This window comes from Sapajus apella, unplaced genomic scaffold (genome assembly GCF_009761245.1).
Source record: "Sapajus apella isolate SASKATOON/1434 unplaced genomic scaffold, GSC_monkey_1.0 scaffold2, whole genome shotgun sequence".
Classification (NCBI taxonomy): Eukaryota; Metazoa; Chordata; class Mammalia; order Primates; family Cebidae; genus Sapajus; species Sapajus apella.
Window position 1 is genome coordinate 65,541,928 of NW_022436942.1, and position 13,533 is coordinate 65,555,460.

A 13,533-nucleotide genomic window follows, 5' to 3' on the forward strand; every position below is an offset into this window, starting at 1 on the left:
TCCTCAAAATGAATGCCTCCAGACATTGCTAAATGTCCCCCAGGGAGAAGCAGAGTCACTTCTGGTTGAGAGCTGCTGCCCTAGAACCGCATTAGCACCTAGCAAACACAAATGTGTGTGGGGAGAATGAATGAACTCTGCGTTGGGTGATGGTACTCCTACTGTGTGCTGAGCACTGGTTTTCTCCCATTTACTGTTGCATCTGTGTGTGCAGATGGAGCAATTCCCACCTTGTGGGAATTTATATCCATAAAGCATCTAAAACAGTTTGACACACAGTAGGATACTTAATAAATGGCAGCTGTGATAGGCCTTAACCTGACCCCGCTTGCCCTTCCAGCTCTTCATCCCACATCCCCATCTTCAAGCGCCTCCATCTTATAGATAAAGCAACTGAAATGGAGTCAGCTGGAGGAATGTGCCCAATATCACACAGCCAGGAAGTGATGGAGCCGGACTCTAAAGCCCAGGTGTCTGGGCTATGGGATCTGGCTCTTTCTCTTCCCTGGAGACAGGGATGGCCCGGTAACTCAGTATCCTGCACTTTACCCAGCCCAGCGCCTTCCATTCATTCTCCGTAAATACCTGTGGGGGAACGGAATGCAGAGCCCAGCAAATAAAAGTCAGACAGGATCAGTGCTGGAGTGGAGTCCATGCAGAGAGCTAGGGACACTTGGGAGGGGGAGAGGGATTTCCAGTGGAGTAGATAGTGTGTCTCCTGGGCAGAGGCCTACATGAGCCCTCCCAGGTGAGCCCGAGTTTCCATGGTGGGAGGACTCTGGAATCTCCAGCCCGTTACCTGCAGTGGGGCGAGGGGGCGGGTAGGGAAGGGGGCTGGGGGCAGCCTCAGCCTCCCCTCCATCTGCCCCGGTGCCTGGTACCCTCCTCCTGTCTGTTGGAGCGCCTTTTTCTTCTCCCCCCTCTGCTCCGTTTTCCAAATCAGAGGCTTTGAGGTCGGCTGGGTCCTTTCCTTTTGCTACTTCCTACGTCTCACAGCCCCTGCCTGACTTCGCAGCAGACACAGTTCCGGCTTCAGAACTGCCCTAGTTGTCTAACCTACATTTCCCGTTTCCTGCTGGGCAGGATCTCTCCCCTGCCCTGCTAGGCTGGGTTTGAGGCCGACTCACTCCTCTCTCCCGTTGGCCCCCTCCCAGGCTGGGACCCTCCCACACCAAGTTCAAAGTTGGCTTTTCAAATCTTTGCACTTTGGGGCCAGGGGAGACCCTTTTCCTCAGTACTTTCATCCTTCCCGGCCTTTTCAAAGTGAGCGCCGTAGCTCCACCCAATCCGCTGGGACCAGGATTCTTGGCTGCCCTGCTGAAAGTGATGCTTTATATACACAAAGTGAACCCCAGGGTAGCGTTTGCTTTCTGGGCCTTGGGCAGAGGAAGAAGGGTTCAAGCTAGTGGCTTCTCTGCTTATGGACCCTGAATCTTCTCATATTTTTCCCTGCAGGCACCACCCAGCTGAAACATTTAGGAACAGCCTTTGAGGAAGCTGTTGTCGGTAGGGACGTCTGAGTGCTGATGAATGCCAACGGCTCTGATGGAAAAAAGAAACTAATTAAAAAGCCATTTAGGAGTAGCTTTCCTTTACATTGAATAATTTGATTTTTTCCTCATGCTCTGGTATCCAAACTCACCTGTGATCTTTGTTTTCTCTCTTGGGCCCTGAATGAATGCTTTGCGATGGAGGAAGTAGCTGGCTTTGGGGAAAGGTTATGTCTTTTTGGCCTCCTTTGGTCACATGATGCACAGAGAAAACATTTAGCAAGCAGATTCCTGGACTGAGGAACCTCCCTGAAATGGAAACACTAAGGTGTTAAGTGTTAGGGGTTTCCTTTAAAATAATAGTAGTGGCTGGGCGTGGTGGCTCACGTCTGTAATCACAGCGCTTTGGGAGGCTAAGGTGGGAGGATCACTTGAGCCCAGAAGTTTGAGACCACCCTGGGCAACATGGCGAGACCTTGTCTCTACTAAAAATACAAAAAATTAGCCAGGTGTGGTGACATGTATCTGTAATCCTGGCTACCCAGAAGGCTGAGGTGGGAGGATCACCTTAGCCTGGGAGATCGAGGCTGCAGTGGGATGAGATTGTGTCACTGCACTCTAGCATGAAGGACCAGAGTGAGACCTGGTCTCAAAAATCATCATCATCATCATCAACATCATCAATAAAAAAAGATAAAATAACAGCAGAAACAACAGCAACAAACCCAAAGCCCTCTTCTCCCCGTGGGCCAGTGGGGCACCTCCAAGGCCCGGTAACCTTCTGCCTCTCACTGGCAGTGAAGCCTTTAGCAGGTGGCTGGAAGTCTCTGGGCTCAGGTTCCTGGTCTGTAGAACAGTGATGTTCATTCCTTAGCTTCTGGAGGCCAGACCTGGGCCAGATGGTTTCTGAGGTTCCTTACCACTTGGTTTCTGTGATCCCTTCCTTTCCACCTCCACTCCCCTCTTCCCAGCTGGACAGTTTTTCCTTATGGACTTCTCTTCCTGCCCTTGGAATCCTATGCCCTTCAGCCGTGTCTCCTGTTCAGACCTGCAGAGGCGTCCCTCCTATCACCTCAGGGTCGAGCCCAGGGTTCCTGCCGGGCCTGAGGCTCTGTCCCATCCTGCCTGGCCTGGGCTGCTTCTCCAGCCCACTGCCCAGTGTCCCATCTCTTGATCATGGCTCTCCAGGCCCAGGGCCCTTTTTGCTATTCCTTGAATAAGACCAGCGATTCTCAGCTTCAGCCTTTGCCCTTGCAATTCTTTCTACTGGGATAGTGTCCCCTAGACACCCCTGTGGCTCTTCCTCACTTCTGTCTGGTGTTTGCTCACCTCCTCAGAGATGCTTTCCTCTCCCTCCCTTACCATCCTGCGCCCCAGCCATCCCCTTCTGTCCTCTTGCCAGCCATATTTTCCTTCACAGGATGTGTGTTACAAACATATTTGGTCTCTTCTTTCACTCAACTTTCTCTGTTTTGCCACCACTGTATCTCTGGTCCCCAGAACTGTTCCCAGCACATAGTTGTAGGCCCTGAGTATGTATTTGATGAATGGATGAATGAATGAATTTGCATTTATGCTGGACTCTGAGACTGAGAAACAAATACTGCTGCTGAGGCCCAAAGCAAGCAGTTTTCTCCTCCATTCTGAGTTATGTAATAACGATCAGAGCTGCCTTTTACTGAGTGATTACTATATGCCAGCTATGCATGCTGTTTTAGTCAGTCCTACAACCCTTGCACTGAATGTGCAAGGTGCTCTCAGCAACCTTGTTGTTCGGGTGAGGGGCCCAGTGGTATAAGGGACAGATTCTCCATTTGAACCCAGGCCCGTCTGGCTCCATAGCCTGACATCTCATCACTGCTGTGTGTTTTTCTGCTCTTCAATGGAGAAAAAGAGAGTCAGTGGCTACTACCTGAGCTGTCTCAAACGTGGAGATGCGCTGCTCAGATCATCTCATGATCTTCCCCCACAGCTGAGGGGAGTGCTGCTGGCACAGCTGTCAGCACTCAGCCCCCTTTGGAAGTTGACCTTGTTTGAGAGAGCTCCTGGACCATAGTCTCAGCCCCTCCCTAGGCAGCTGGTGCCTAGGGACTGATTGATGTAGGGGTATAAAAGTCCCCCCCACACCACTTTACGGTGGTGCTGAAGCATCATCCTAGACTAGAATGGGCTGAGGTCTCTGTTGAAACTGCACCACAGTCTAACTTCTCCCTCTGTCCAATTTGCTTCTTACCTTTCCCTGCCACTGGGGTCGAGCCCAAGAGCACTTCCAAAAGAGAGAGAGAGACAGAGAATGAGTCCCATGTATACTACTCTTATGCTCATCTCCGTCTTCTTATTTGCTTCTTGGGGACCCGAACTTGCCTCAGGGACATCTCCCCTGGATCCCTGTAGACTTGTCTTAGGTCTTAGAGGGCCCCATGTGCTAGAGATGACCATGTGCTTGGAGGTGACTGTCAGTCTAGCTCCTCATTGTGGTTCTGAGTTGTGATGTTTTCTGCTTAGACGAATAACTCTTTGCTGAGCTACTGTAAACACACACCATGGTCTTTTTTTGGCAAATGCCTGTTGAAGACGGGTGGTTTGGGAATGAGAAAGGCAGAAATGGAATTACCATTGCACACAGCCCACACAGGCAGCAGAAGACCTTATTCTGGGAAGGCAGTGGAATGTGGCCAAATAATGTTTAAAAAGTCTGGTTGCTTCAGTGGCAGTCCCATCCCGGACTTGTTTTAATCCCCTCATAGTTTCCAGAAGGACCACAACACACACATGATGCTCAAGAAGTGTGGGAAGAAGATAAATGAATCAGCAGGTAGGGAAGTAAAAGGGCACCAAACAAAGGGAAAAAGTGGGGAACATAATCTCATCACAGACTTCAGGAGACCAAGCCATGTGTAAATTTCACAAAACCGGTGGAGTGCTCCCTTTGTGCAAAGCCAACGCCAAGGGCTGGAATATTAGATGATTCAGCCGTGGTCCCTGTCCAGAAAACACTAGTGACTCAACCTTGGGCATGTCCCTTAACCACTTTCTTTGGCCTGGCTATATGCAGACATGGTCTCTTAACCTCAAGTCATTTAAACATTGGGGGATGATGGGTTTGCTTCCTCCTGGCATCTTCCCTGCTTATCCCCTTACCTTGCACATCATTTGGCAATGACTGCACCACCGCCACCACAAATTGCTATTAACTATTGAGCACTCACCATATGGCAGGACCTGCACTTAAAGCAATTTATGTACACTATGGTATTTAATCCTTACAGTAACTCTATAAGACAGGCACCATCCTATTGTATAGATGAGGATCGAGGTTCTGGGAGCATAGGTAATTTGTCCAAGTTCTTGTAGCAAGTAAGTAGGGGAGCTAGGGCTGTCCAACAATGTGGCGCATCCTCTTAGTGTCCTTCTACCTGGAGAAGCCCACCTGTTCATCTCTTTGGCTCCTACCTCATCCCCTCACAGGCCCTCACTCCCCCTGAGCTGTCTGGTTCTGCCTTCCCTGTTTCCCTTTTCACATCCTGTCCTAACCGTTCATGCCCAAACCTACAACTGTGCTGGCTCCTTCTGTCTTTGGGAATAAGAATAAATCTCCTGTCACTTGCGAAAGTGTCCCCTGATGGGTCTTTGGCTGCATGCCCTGCCCTATGGGCAAGCATTGGGGTTCCCCAGGAGGCTGTAAAATAGGAGTCACTGAGATTCTGACTGTATCTGATGTGGGAGCTGCTCCTGCTCCTGTAGCACAGAGTAGCAGATAGTGCCAGAAAGAATTTTAAAAGCCTGATTTTTGGTCCCAGCAGCAGGCAGTGTGGGGTAGTGGTTATGCACCAGAGCCATCAAAGCTGACATCCTGGACTTACCATGTACCTGCCGAATGACCTTGGACAATTTACTGAACATCTCTGAGCCTCCCTTTGCCCTTCTATGTAATTGGGATAATAGTGAACTCCCATAGGGTTGCTGGAAAGTAGGTGAGACATTGCATTTAAAGCACTCATTGCTCCACCTGGTGCAGAGCAATGGCTCCATAAATGGTCATGGTTGTTGGCATTGCTCTTGGTGTTAGTAGGCCAGCTGATATGGTTTGGCTGTGTCCTCACCCAAATTCTCATCTTGAATTGTAGCTCCCATAATCCTCACATGTCGTGGGAGGTAATTGAATCATGGGGGTGGATTTTTCTCATGCTCTTCTCGTGATAGTGTGTAAGTCTTGTGAGATTTGATCGTTTTATAAAGGGTAGTTCCCCTGCACATGCTGTCTTGCCTGCCGCCGTGTAAGATGTGCCTTTGCTCCTCCTTCATCTTCCGCCGTGATTGTGAGGCCTCCCCAACCATGTGAAACTCTGAATCCATTAAACCTCTTTGTCTTTATAAATTACCCAGTCTTGGGTATTTCTTCATAGAAATATGAAAATAGACCAATCCACCAGCTATAAGTTGAATATCCCCCACATCCTGTCCTCTCTCACTCCTTTTCTTCCTTCCTCAGTATTAATCATTACCCACTACCAGCAAAGCAGCAAAATCTAGTGCTGGGACACTTGGAAACAGAGAGATGACAAAGGCTGACTCAGCCTTGAGGAGCTTACAGAGCCTTCCAGAACAAGCGTCAGTTGGACAAGCTGCCAGGAAGCCTTGGCTTTGAGTCTCGGCTCCAGTCCTTGCTCCATGACTCTGGAACAGGTTGATTTCTCTGGGCTCAAGTTCCTTAACTGAACAATGGGCTTGCATTCACCTTAACACCTTGCAGTGTTGTGTCTGGCTGCAGTTCAGGAGGGAAGCAGACCTGCAGCCATCTATACACCTCACAGAAGAACAGGTTCTCAGGCCCCTTGCAGCCCCGGCATTGCATCATGCTGTGATTCATCTGTGACCCTTAAAAGACCTGCCCTTAACTCCCAGGGTGCGGTACAGCAGTGCAGGTTCTTAGCACCAGCAAAAGTGTTCTCAACTGAGCGCTGGTAAATAGGCCCAGTATTTATGAATGGGTGTCACTGGCCTGCTGCTTTGTGTTTTATCACCAAAGATTATGGAAGATTGGGAGCTCTTATTTCAGAGCCTGCTTTATGGTTTTCATTACTCTCCTGAATCTCTGCATAATTTGCTGGGATTAGGGATGGAGTGCCTTTGTTTCTTTGTTTGCATTCTTTCCCTTCTGTGTAAACTAGTGAAAATCAATAAAACGCCAGCAGATGAAAGCCCTGCTCATGCCAGAACTTGGCTGCATGTCCCAACATGACTGAGCTGGCCCCTTCTTGGTCAGGGAACAGGCTGGGTGAACCTGAACCTAGATTTTTGTCCCTGTGTGGTCTCAAGGAGGACCACACCCTGTATTTACAGATGGGAAAACTGACACCCAGAATTAGGAAATGACCTGTCTAAGGCTGACTTACCTAGCATCTACTGAACCCCATGCCCTGAGTCATTAGACAAATGATTTTGGGGTGCCTCCTGAGTGTAATTAGCAAAAATCAGGGAGTGGCTTTGTTTCTTTGTCTGCATTTTTCTTTTAAACCCTGAGCTGAGTTGCCATTCTGTCACAAGTCTCCAAAACAGGGTACATGCATGAATGTGCACGAAGGGGCAAGAAGAATGTTCTAGAACATTTCTTTTTTATCTCATCCTTTTAGTATTTATATACTTTATGTTTATTTTATAATGAGCTATATAATATAGTAGTACAGTAGTTATACAATGTTATATATGCTATGTATATGTCTCTAATATATATTCAGTTATAGGTTTGATATAATCTATAATTAACAATATAGTCACATATCAGGAAGGTATACATAAGAATGATAGGGAAATGTGATAAAACTGTTTGGAGACCACTGGTTTAATGAATGCATGGCTGTTCCTGACCATTCTGTCTACTATACCCACCCCCCACCATGACTCTCTTTCCTCTATTCTGCCTTTGTCTTCGTCATTCTCCCTGATATTATATTCCATTTTTGTTTATGGTCGGTTCCCTCTACTAGAAAGGTAGCTCTGCGTAGGTGGAGACTTGGGTCTGCCCACTACTGTCTCCCCAGCACCTAGAAGTGCAGGCTGGGCACTCAGGGGGCATGTACTAAGTATTTGTTGAAACAAATGAATGGGTGTGGAGCCTCTGCAGACAGGTGAACACACATGCCCCACAAGAGTGGGCTGTGTACAGGATTAGGGCAAGTGCAGAGTGATCTGGGGATGCCAAGTGGGCATCTGATCCAGCCTCAGGCATGCAAAGGGGCTTCCTTATGAAGGGTGCCTGTGCTGGCACCCAAAGGGTGAGAAAGGAGTTGGCCAAGAAAGAGGAGAGCTCCAGGTGGGAACAGCAAGGGCAAATGGCAAGAGGCTAGAGAGGGCAGAGTCTTCCTCAGGGCTGGGCAGTGTCAGGGAATTAACGGCAACCGATGAGGCTAGAAAGGAGCTTAGATCTGTTCATCAGACACTTCCAAGTTGTCTTTAGGAGTTGGGGTTGTATCCTAAGGGCAGGAGAACCATTCCGACTGCAGCGCGGTGTGGTGCGTGGAACAGGGACTAAGAGGCCGGATATCTGGATTTGCATCCTGGCTCTGTCATTTGCCAGCTATGTGACTTTGCAGTTATTTAACCTCTCCTGTCTCGGCTCCCTCATCTGTAAAATGGGGATGATGATAGGATCAGCCTCCGCAGGGTATTGGGAGGATTTAATGAGCTAATTTATGTAAATCGGAGTGATAGATCGCTCTTGGCATGTAATAACTACTCTGTGTGCAATTTATTATAATTCATTCAGCAAATGTTTATTGAGCCCCCTGTGGTCTCCAGGCTGGAGATACAGTTGTGACCAAATCATACCTAAACCACTCTGGCAGGGAGCTTGCATTCTAATTGGGGCAGAAAAAAACAATAAATGAAGAAATAAATTAACGAGAACAAATCAGCCAGCAATAAGACCAAGAAGAGAATGAGAGTGGGGATGTATAAAGGTGATGGGACTCCCTCAGGTTGGGCATTCCATAAGGGCCCCCGGAGAAGGTGACATACTTGGAATGAGTTTGGGTGCCTTCAAGGGCCTGCAAGATTGAGTGTGTTTGCTATATGGTGGTCCCAGGGGAGGGAGGCTTTAGGAGAGATGGGCCATGACCTGGCCACACAGGGCTTGTCTGTCAAGGGAAGGGTTATGGGAGGAAAGCCACTAGAGGTTTCTATGTGTGATGGGATTTGACCCCCTTTTAAAAGATCCTCGTAGCTGCTTCCTGGACTCATTGCAGGGCGGGAGGGTCCTTAATATGAAGAAAAAAAATGGGCTTGCCGGTGCCCCTGCTGTGTCCCTTGCCCTCCTCAGTGGCACCTTCACCCTTCATTGCTTCCAGTTCCCTTATGTTCTGCCTGACCCCACGTCAAGGCCTGAAGCTCGTTCCAGCTGAGAGCCAAATGACTGCAGCCGCTTACTTTGCAGCTCTTCGTTTTGGAGCAAGATCGGCCAGCCAGTGAGTGCCACATTTAGGGTGCACAGCCTTCCTATAGGCCTTCCCCATTGCCCTGCATGTCTGACTGGCCAGAGACCATTGGGTGCCTTCCACCCACAGCCCTGACTTTAGCCTTCGCCTCTGTTGTCTGTGTGTGTGCCGTGTTTTGAGAGGCAGCCTCATGCAGAGATGAAGCCATAAGGTCCCAGAGTCAGGCTGCCTGGGGTGGAATCCTGCTTCCACTCCTTGCCAGCCAGGTGACCTTGGGTAAATTCCTTAACCTCTCTAGATTCTGGTTTTCTCTTCTGTAAAATGAGGATAATCATAGCGATTAGCTTACAGAGTTCTAAGTGAGTTAACATTTATAAAACCTTTGAATAGGGCCCAACACATAGTAAGTAATCAATACGTGTTCACAGTTATTAGCAGTGCTGCTTTCCTGCCTATTCAAGGGGACAGGAGCCTGTTCCCTGCCTTACCTTTCAGAGACAGTTGCAGGATTAATGAGATAATGATTGTGACTGTTTGGAGCTTTGCAGAACAAAGGCACTGCATAAATACACATGATTAGTATTGTCATCTTTATGCTTTGCCTGGGTGGACCTATTGTGGTTGGCTGATTTATGGAAATAGTGCGTCCCCAGGTGAATGGAATTAGTGATAAGCAAATTTCAGACAGTTCAGAGAATCACAGGTTCTTCCATCTGCTCAGGGTCTTTCATTCTGAAAGCTTCCAGGGGGCTGCGTAAGATAGAACAGCCAGAGAGAACCCATCCAAACATGGCTCCAAATGTCCAGGTGTGCAAGCATCCACCTATCCATCCACCCAGTAACAAGCGTCAGGCCCAGGTGTGCTGAGCATGCTGGGCTACAGACCCACACACCTGTAGTCTCTACGTGAGTGAGGAAAAAAGCGTACTCCTTGCAAAAATGGCAGTAGCTGAGAACTCACATGTCTGGGACATTTGCTGAGCACCAAGTCATGTTCCAAAGATTTCCTATGTGTTGATGTGTGTGATTCTCAACATTCATGGAGGTAGAAACAGATTTTACAAATAAGGCAGCAGAAAAGACCTGCTTAGGGCCGTGTAGCTATGAGGGGCGTGGCTGGGGCTCCAAGTCAAGCAGCCTGGCTCCACAGTCAATAATGTCCTTAACCAGCATGTGACCATTTCTTTTTTTTTATTTTGAGACAGAGTCTGTCGCCAGGCTGGAGTGCAGTGGTGCGATCTCAGCTCACGGCAAACTCCACCTCCTGGGTTCAAGCGATTCTCCTGCCTCAGCCTCCCGAGTAGCTGGGACTACAGGTATCCGCCACCAGACCCAGCTAACCTTTGTATTTTTAGTAGAGATGGGGTTTCACCATGTTGGCCAGGATGGTCTCGATCTCTTGACCTCGTGATCTGCCTGCCTTGGCCTCCCAAAGTGCTGGGATTACAGGTGTGAGCCACCGTGCCCGGCTGATGCATGTGACCATTTCTAACAAGGAACAAAAAGCCTCCCCAAATATCAGCAGAAGGAAAAACATGTTAGCTGAGAGAGCCAGTGGCACTGTCCCAGAATGGAGACCCTGGTTGGGTTTCTTTGTTCCCTAAGTGCATCTTGACAGGTGTCTTAGGTTGAGTTTCCTGGTAAAGAGACTCTAAGAGGTGCCCGAGGGAAATTTATTGGAGATTACCCCTGGGGTTAACTCAGGGATGCAGAACTGGGCAGAGAGAGAAGTTGAGCTGAGATATACTCACAACATAGGCCTCAGCCCATCCGCTGGGAATAGCTCTCCAGAGTTGTCCTCAGTCCAGACAAGGGGGCCAGGTCTTTGTACCTCCACACCAACTAGTCATTGGATACAGCTGTCCCAGGAGCGGGTGTGACATTGAGAGAGGCCTTCTTTAGGCTGAACAGTTCTTGGGAAGAGACGCAGCTGGAGGGCCTTGAACTGCAGGCAGGGCTTCCAAGGAAGCCCTGCAGCTTCCACTGCAGGAGGCATTGCTGACAGCAATTTTTACAAAATCACTCTGGAATCAGGGGTTTTAACCAGAAACCAAAGCAATAGTTTGGACTTTCTGGCATTCTCAGCCCCTCCACACTATGTCATGTAGCTTTTTCTTCTGTGTATCCATCCAGTGCTTGCACTTCTGCCCATCCTTATACTAGGACTTAGTTCAGCACTTCTACCTGGACTGGATTTAGACTCTGATGCCCATGCACTGAGCAATGAGAATAAGCCTGATCTATCTTCTTTCCTTGGAGGCAGTCATTCATTCATTCTTTGTATTATCTCCTCATCCCACAATTATGTATTGAGTAAGTGACAGGTGCTGGGGATACAGCAGTGAGAAGATGGACATGGACAGGCCCTGTCCTCATGGAGTTTGCCTTCTTGTGGGCTGGGCAGACAGTAGACAAGTCACCACATGGAATACTTTCCAGCAGTGATGAGTGCTGGGATGAAAATAAAGCAAGGGTTGGGATCTGCTCTAAGCAGGCAGTGCAAAGGTGTGTAAGTCAACACATGCAAGGGATTTGAGTGACAAACTGTTGACCTACACAACTTTGCATTGCCTGCTTACAACAGTGTCTGGTGTAGTCTCCCATTACATGACAAATATTACTTATTTGATTGTAATTGATGTCAGGCTGACTTAACTGGCATCATCAGGATTGGGGGGTGGGGGTGGGTGGCCCGTCCTTCCTTCCTGCCGGCTGGGGCGAGGTTCCCAGAAGCCTTCCCGAGGTGTGATGCTTGCTGACTCAGCAGTGCTCTTCCTGGCAGAGTTGAGATGTTCCTTGGAAAAGCTCACACCTAGGTCCTTGCCCAGGCCCCCGAGAGCTGCCAATCATAGCAACTCTGCCAGCATGATGGCCAATGGGGCCCAGCAGCCACGTGCACCCTCCCCAAGCCCTGACTCAAGTTGGGCAATCTTAAGAGAAGGGGCATTCTCTGGCATTTCTTGCTCCTCGAAGGCCTGGAAGGCTTTGTGAGAACAGCCCTGCCCCCACCCTCCTGCCATCCTCACTGACATGCCCAGTCTGGCCTGAGCTAGGACCACAGCAGGCCTGGGAAAGGGGACCCTGGAACTTTGAGGATTTGGTGGAGTTTCACAAGGGGTTTGAGTGAGAAGTCTGAGTTCCAGTCTAGCTCCTGCTGTGTGATCTTGACCCAATTTTCTCTGGGTTTTAGTTCCTCATCTGTAAAAATGAGGCTTTACTAGACTTACCTTATTTCTATATCTCACGGCTTTTCTCTCCTGCCTCAGGGCCTTTGCACTGGCTCTTCCCTCTGCTGGAATACTCTTCCCCACCTCTGTACCTTTTATCTAGTAGACTCCATTCCTCCTTCAGGCCTCAATCAATCATCCTACCCGCATATATGGGCAAGTTCATAGTCATCCACTCTGACAGGACTATAGAAGACCACATTGCCCTCCCTCATCATGAATCAGTTGTCAGTAGATATTTTCTCATGGGATTATTGACCAGTAACCATCCTTACATGCCCCCAGCGAGGGCAGGCATCTTGCTATCTTATCTGTAGCTACATTCCCAGTGCATCACACAGAGTTTGGCGTATAGTAGATGCTTGATAAATTTTTGTTACACAATGGGAATGACTCTTCAAATGAGATTATGTACATAAAGGCCCTTTATAAATGTAAAGCAGTAAATAGAAGGGGCGTGTTTTATTACCAGTGGGATAATGACATTGGCCTGAAGGAAGCATCTCAGGCTCTGCAGGGATTTGGGTGACTTTTCTAGAGCTAAAAGAGCACCTGTCCCCCATTCTGTCCTGAGTCAGCCTGTGCCTAGTGAGCCTAAGCCTTGACTGATCATTCCCTTGGCCTTTGTTAGACCAGGGTGGGTGTCCCTGAGCGGCTGGCTGCTGGGTTTTGCTCAGCCTTTCTCTGCTACATCCTTTTCCTGCAGCTGCCAGACACAGCTTTCTAATTATGTCATGTCACGGTGATGTCCTTGATATGTCACAGCAGCCTGGGCTTCCCTGGGTGGGAGGCCGAGAAGTCAAAGGAAATGGAAAGAGAGAGAGAGAGAGAGAGAGAGAGAGAGAGAGAGAGAGAGAGCGAGCACGTGTGCTTGCAAGAAGATGGTGTGGATGAGACAGTCAGTTCTTTTTATTTTTTTGAGACAGACTTTTACTCTTGTCGCCGAGGCTGGAGTGCAGTGGCGCAATCTCGGCTCACTGCAGCCTCCACCTCCTGGGTTCAAGCAAGTCTCCTGCCCCAGCCTCCTGAGTATATGGGATTACAGACATCTGCAACCAAGCCCAGCTATTTTTTGTATTATTGTATTTTTTGTATTGTATTGTTCAAGATGGGGGTTTCAACATCTTGGTCAGGCTGATCTTGAACTCCCAACCTCAGGTAATCCAACCTGCCTCAGCCTCCCAAAATGCTGGGATTATAGGCGTGAGCCACTATGCCCAGCCAGTCAGCGCATTCTAAACCCACTTTAAACATTCCCACCCCCTTGAGCCTGTTCCTGTAGATAAGTCTCTTCTATCCCTCTTGGTAGTAGGCAGTCTGTTTCCTGGATCATGCTATGCCTAAATCAGTGAATTTTTGTTAAGGGACTACTATGTGTCAAGT

General features: G+C 48.7%; 1 protein-coding gene and 1 non-coding gene across 5 annotated transcripts in view; both read left to right on the forward strand.

Moving 5' to 3' along the window:
- The window catches only part of BTBD11 (BTB domain containing 11), a 341,753-nt gene that overhangs the window by 54,327 nt on the left and 273,893 nt on the right, over positions 1-13,533 (forward strand). The window lies entirely within an intron of this gene.
- LOC116527993 lies at positions 1,475-1,555 on the forward strand. Its single transcript, XR_004258809.1, has one exon. It is a non-coding gene; the product is annotated as a small nucleolar RNA SNORD74 (small nucleolar RNA).